This window comes from Octopus bimaculoides, chromosome 11 (genome assembly GCF_001194135.2).
Source record: "Octopus bimaculoides isolate UCB-OBI-ISO-001 chromosome 11, ASM119413v2, whole genome shotgun sequence".
Classification (NCBI taxonomy): Eukaryota; Metazoa; Mollusca; class Cephalopoda; order Octopoda; family Octopodidae; genus Octopus; species Octopus bimaculoides.
Window position 1 is genome coordinate 55,716,264 of NC_068991.1, and position 6,896 is coordinate 55,723,159.

The 6,896-nt window shown below is 29.0% G+C and overlaps 1 long non-coding RNA gene across 1 annotated transcript; it reads left to right on the plus strand.

The window, feature by feature from the left end:
* The first annotated feature begins 83 nt into the window (after window positions 1-83).
* On the plus strand, window positions 84-5,618 carry LOC128249096 (uncharacterized). Its single transcript, XR_008265223.1, has 2 exons — window positions 84-245; window positions 1,771-5,618. It is a non-coding gene; the product is annotated as an uncharacterized LOC128249096 (long non-coding RNA).
* The last annotated feature ends 1,278 nt before the right edge of the window (window positions 5,619-6,896 follow it).

A 6,896-nucleotide genomic window follows, 5' to 3' on the forward strand; every position in this document is an offset into this window, starting at 1 on the left:
AATCAAATTTTTATTTTGAAATTATTATCAAATATATAAATGTAAAATGTTCTAAGAACACCTCTTTTGAACTTTCAGGATAATTTTTTATATCTATGGAGTGAAGAAAGGAACACACTTGTTACTGACCATGTTTTTCCTATATCAGTATTATGGAAAAATATCCCAAGTAAAATAGATGCAGTTTTTGAATCAAGAAATTCCAACTATATATATTTCTGGAAATGGAACATGCGTCACATGATGTAAGTTTAAAAAACATTTTATATTTCTTATATCCATGCATTTTCTGTTGGTTTTTTTTCTTTTTCTGCTTTTATTGTTTTGTACTCAATTATTTACCCTAGGTAAGATATTTTTTTATATTGGGGCAAGTATAGCAATGACACTAAGAAGTTTGCTTTATATGAGTGTTTAATGCCATGGGTCATGGATTCATCTTACTATTCTTCGCACCTGTCTTGAAATGCCTCCGCAGCCACTTGGCTGAAACACATAAATAAATAAATAAATAGATAAATAAATAGATAGATAGACAGACATATATATATATATATATATATATCATTATATAATGTTATATGACATTATATCATATCACATATCATTATACTATATTATAATATATAATATTACATGACATTTTATTATATTATATTATACTATATTATACTGTTGGAAGATATGTTTTTATATCTTGATGTATGCTCCTCTTATTGTTATCCACTCAAATGTGAGGGAGTGACTATAATATGTATGTATGTATGTATGTATGTATGTATAAGCACAAGTGCCTTATTGCTTTGACAACATTTGAAATCATTCTCCTGTTGTACGTAGTTCAACAATGTAACTTTACATCCGTTTTACTTTTGTTGATTTTTATTGATGATAAGAAAAAAACAAAAATAAGTTTGCAATAAACTGATTTGACATCAATGATCCTTAACTGGCTTTAAGATTAGGAATGAAATAATAACTTGGCTTTAGGATTTTTGTTATCATTGAAATGTCGTGTCTCATCTTGAAGAAACTTTCAAAATACATTTTTCATTTGACATTATACAACTTCCTGGATTAAGTTATATATTTCCCCTCTTTGTATTGATGAGCAGAAATTCAAACCTCATCAACATAAGCTTCATCGACTGCACTTGTCAATCCAACAAAGGAATCTTTATGTAGATATTTAACCTGCTAGAAATACCAGACAAATTTCCCTTACAATACATTCTACAATTATGAAAGAAAAAGGGCATACTCATTTGTGAAGTTTAAGATATCCTATGTCTGAATGAAAAAATAGTATACCCATCACTAAAATTCATTCGATAATAGATCAGATACACAGGCTTTTTGTCTGCTAAACAATAGCAAGCCACAAAAGACTTGCAGGAGCTAGCAACTAAGTTTCTCTCAAATCACTTTTCACTGCCTTTAAAAAAGAAAAGATATGTTAGATAATATACTAATAAAGTCCTAAATAGAAGTGTTTTTAAAGAAAAAATGTTCAAGACTGTAAGAACTTTGATTTTACACTTGTTTAATCAGAGTTGATCTGCTACTAACCGACAATTACAGGGAGAAAAAAAGCACATAGATGTAGCCCCAGATACACTATTTCTAAGAAGAAAAAAAAATTGGTGAAATGGTTTTAGTATATTTGATCAAATATACTAAAACCATTTCACTTAGATTTAAATTTATAAACAAATAAATAATTAGAATTATTTAATATATTTACTTATTTTTCTTAATTTCTTATTCCAGGTATTATCAAGTGGATAACAGCCAAGGTGGAGTTGTCAAGTCAGGAAACTTTAAGTCTTTCTTTGGATTTTGTCCTGTATAAAGTAATGATTGTCAAAATAAGATATTTTGTTACAAAATCAACATTATCATAACCATTGGTTAATATGTTTGTGAGCCTAAATCTTTACTTTAAAGGAAGTGATATTCAAAAATATACATGTGTGTCTGTATATATAGATATAAACATATAGATATAAATATATATATATATATATATATATATATATATATGTACTTTGTTACCATTCATGAGATTATTTTTGTAATATACTCTTTTTTTTTTCTTTTTAACTCAATAAAATAAATAGGTCTTTTATTTTATTGAGTGTGCAAGTGTACATTTTGGGTTGTATTGCAATTTAAATGCCATCAACCTAAAACAATAATTTGAAAAGAGAAACTTTGAAATTTTTCTCACAAACCTTGACCAACAATGACAATAAAGGAGGGACCACAAAAATAGATATTAGATACTCTGGTTGCTAGAACAACTTTATATATTTATAAATATTTGAAAGCTAAATCTGTCACTGCTGGTACACTAAATTCTTAAATAGAGCTGCTGGTCTGGACATAACTAGGATGTTTCCTCCTTGGCACAATGGAATGTACCACAAGTAAAAATTGACAGCAGTACGATGCTTCATTAAGATTGTGTGCTGCTAGAAGAGTATATAGAGTGATAGAGGAAGGAACAGTATCCTTGTTTTCATTATATAAGTTTACTAAATGTGAACTATTCAATAACTTCGGAAATGGGTTGTACCAACTAAAGTCTTTTTGGTTTTATGAAGATATTGCCAAGAGGAATATGAAGTAATTATTTATGTGGTGAAGTTTGTCAAAACAGTTATTTATTTACAAAAAAAAAAAAAATGATTTTATTTAATTTTTTTATCTTTTATCTATATTATTGAAATTCTTTTAAAGTCCAATAATTTATGTTAACATGATTTTTTTAAATTGTTGTAAATCGTGTTCAAGTGAGGAAAAAGAAACAAAAATGTGATAATATATATACATAAAAGTGTATGTAAATATGTGTATGTACATATTTATATATATTATTGATTTAATTCAATTTTATATGATTTATTTATAATACCAAGCTTTTTTTTTTTAATTTAATGTATCATATTTGCCAGATATTTTTTTAATGAATGCATACTTTTGCTCAGGAGAGGAAGATTAAGATTAAGTGATTCAAAAGATGTGATAGCATGCATGTATGTGTATAAGTAACTACATGTTTGCATGTATAATATATATAGTGTGATTATAACTAAATTGTCTGAAACTTTGAAGTCACTGTCAATAATATTCTTGTCTAAGAATAATAAATATACATTTATATATGTGTGTGTATATGTGTGTGTGTGTATATATGTGTGTGTCCATTCAAATTGTACTATTCTGACGTCATATTATATTTATCATTTATATATATTTATATATACACACGTATGTGCATAGCTATCTGAGTATGTATCTGTGTGTGTATGTATAACATTCTATTCTCAGCTGTGCTTTTTCTAGACTATTTATTATTCTGTAATTATTTATCAGAAATTCTGTCCTCTGTCAACTATGACATCATTATTTATTTACTGATATTTTTAAGATATGTGTTTTTATATAACTGTATATGTACCTCTGTGTGTGGAAATTCCTTTCTCTGTATATCTGATATACCTTTAAATCAATTTCTTTTTCTTTTTTTTATATATATATATGGTTTGCCAGAATCAGTAGAGCATTGGACAAAATGCTTTGTGGTATTTAGAAATTAAAGGCATTTCCCTTTAATTTCAAACCCTGTAGGTCTCATGTTGCCTTTCTCTCAACTGGAATTTATTTTATTCATCCAGAGGTGAATTGTCAACAGATGTTTATATATTTCTGTGCAAGCTTGCAAAGACCGTCCAATGCATACATGCATGAAATAAGACAAAATTATGATGATGATGATGTATATTTAAGTATGTATGTATACATGTATGTATATGTGTGTATGGGTGTGTCTGTGTCTGTGTGCATGCACATATACATATAAATGTATATATGTATTTTTTATAGCTATATATACATATACATTTATATAAAAATGTATATGTAGATATACACATATACATATGTACATATGCACATACATATATATATATATACATATAAACATACAAACATATATATATGTGTGTTTGTGTGTGTTTATGTATGCATGTGTGTGTGTATGTATGTATGTATGTATGTATATGTAATATTATTGGAAGTATTAGAAAGTTCAATGGCTATTAGCTTCATCTGAAGCACAAAACCACAAGAATTCCAGCCAGATTAAAACTCTCACTGAAGAGTCTGACAATGTTATGCTATTTATCATTGTGCTTTATCAATTGGCACATAAAACAGAAAAGAAAACCAGCCTGCTTTTTGTCTAAGCAAAAGTGAGATTAATGTAATCAGAAATTTCTGGAGTAGATTTATGCAATGAAATCACCTTGGAAACAAAATTAAATAGGCAACGTTTTCTTTTTATATATTTTTTATCTTTTTTATAATCATTTAGTGCTTTACAGCACATTGATCCGTCCATGGTTTTTATAGCATGTTTGTTGAAAAGAAGTTACAAGCTTCTCACTCAACTCTTCACCAGGTCATTGCGAGTAGTCTCAAACCAGCGTACTGATTCTGACAGAGCAGGAAAGAGAAGAGTCAACCTATGTATCTGATTGTTCATTATACTTGTTGCCTAGAGATGGATGAAGGCTAAAGTTAACCTTGGATGGTTTGAACTCAGAATGCAAACAGCCAGGTCAAATAAAACTGTTTGAAATAAAGAAAAAGACTTTAAGAAATAATAAAAGTCTTTAAGACTGTGGCTGATAGTTTATCCTGAGAAAAACATGTTTATATGTAAACATCTGCAGTTTCCCATCCAAGATAAAACTTCATTGCAAAGTTTTGAACTTTCCAATATTTTTAATATAGTTCATGTGCATCATATTACATACATCATATTACGTGTGTGCATATATGCATATATTATTCATTGTATATCCACCTTAAGTAAGATATATGGAATGCTATTCTACATTGATTCTGCTTTTGTTACTAATAAAGAAATTTTAAGTAGCCTGCTGGTTATTTGTGACACCAGTGATTTGTTAATCACTGTCTTTCTACATACATAGGGGCAAAATTTGTCTAAGCATGTAATTTATAATGAATACTATCTACTGATGATGTGCAAAAATGCAGAAATCTAGAGTTAGCAATTCTATTCTTGTTTCCAGACACATTTTGTCTACTACTGACATGCTTCTTTGCTTTTTAGCACTGTACATCAAGATGAACGGTGCAGTTTTGTGGTTTTCTACAGTATATCCATACTGTGATATACAGAATGCTTTTCTGATCTAACCACTAATCATATGTAGTTATACACACGTATATATAAAACTACATATGATTTGAGTATATGTGTGCGTATCTGTGTGTGTGTGTGTGTGTGTACTGTTGGAGTGACATTCTCACCTTTGATAACACAGAAAATATAAAAAGAATGAAATCTCTTTAAGTATTTTTTATAGAGTATATAACTTAACATAATTTATATTTCCTTTTTGGGTTGTTTATTTTATATTATAATGTCTGATGTGATAAACTAAATTTTTTTTTTTATATATGTATAAATAATGACGTAATTTTCAAAAACTTGTCCATATAAACAAGATTTTGAAATTTTAAACATGATATATTTATAATTATTTATTCAATTTTCTTGGAAATAAATATTTTAAAATTAATATATTTGTTGTACTTCCTTTATTTCTCTATTATTATCTACAAAATATGAAAATACATATAATACACTGTAAGTTGAGGTAGATGCAAATACAGTGAGTAGTTAAAAATCTTGTTACCAGTTGAAGGACCTCTTGCTACTATAACGATGCCCTTAAATGCTCATGTGGAGATAGAAAGTAACACCTAAGGGATCTTGCAGAACACATATCAGAAAAATCTTGTTAATTACTACCACATTCAGTATGGATGTAAAGGCTAATATAGCTAAAGAATTCTTATACATAGTATGCAGGCATTTTCCCAGAGAACTCAAGAATTATAAAATGTTCCATAAGGATTTAATGGTTAGCTACACTTCTTAGAACTTCACCTTGCCTGTAAAACTAATATAATATGAAAAGACACTGAAGCTAATGAAAATTAAGTAGATCTCAAATGTAATTCTAAACAAAAGCAATAATTCTATTGCTCATCAACTAGTACACCAAATCTCTCTACCTAATTTCTTAACTATGCTTTTTCAACACATCCATCCACTTCTACATAACCACATTACTTATCTCTCTATTTATCCATAAGCAATTATTTTTAATGTGTATTTGATTTGTCAACTCATCAGCCCTGCAGTATTTAAAAATCGTTCCAATCGTTTCTGTGAGAGGGGGGAGTGTGTCTGTGTGTGTAACAGGTGTCGTGGGGCTCAGAAAAATGTTTTGTGAAGATAAAACTTTCAATAAACTTCTCCATTCTCTCTCTTCTCTTTCTTCTTTCTCTCTCTTTCTCTCTCACTGCTCCCTCTTCTCCCTTTTTCTCTCTCTCTCCTGATTCTCTTCCTATCACCAATCTTCAATTGCTTCCAAGAGCAAAATACTATTTACCCTAGTCTAGCACACAACTAACAAATCTAACATCGTTCTGCTTGGGCAGTTACTTCAGTGATTCTGTTGAATCTGCGTAGGTGATTTGCACTAGATTTGGTTATATTTAATACCGGGAAAGTAGTGGCTGGTTCTTTATCATTCTTTGGGATAATTCAAGCATTTATGTAAACATAGGCACAATAGGTAATATTTGTATGGTAGCACAGATAAAAGACGTCCAATTTTGTGGATTGTATTGAAAGGATGCATCGAAGCGTCTCATCACCTGAAAAGGAAGTTTAGCTTTAAGAATATAAGTATTTGAAATTTACACACACACACACATATATATACATATATATATGCGTGCATACACACACACACACACACACACACACACACACACACACACACACA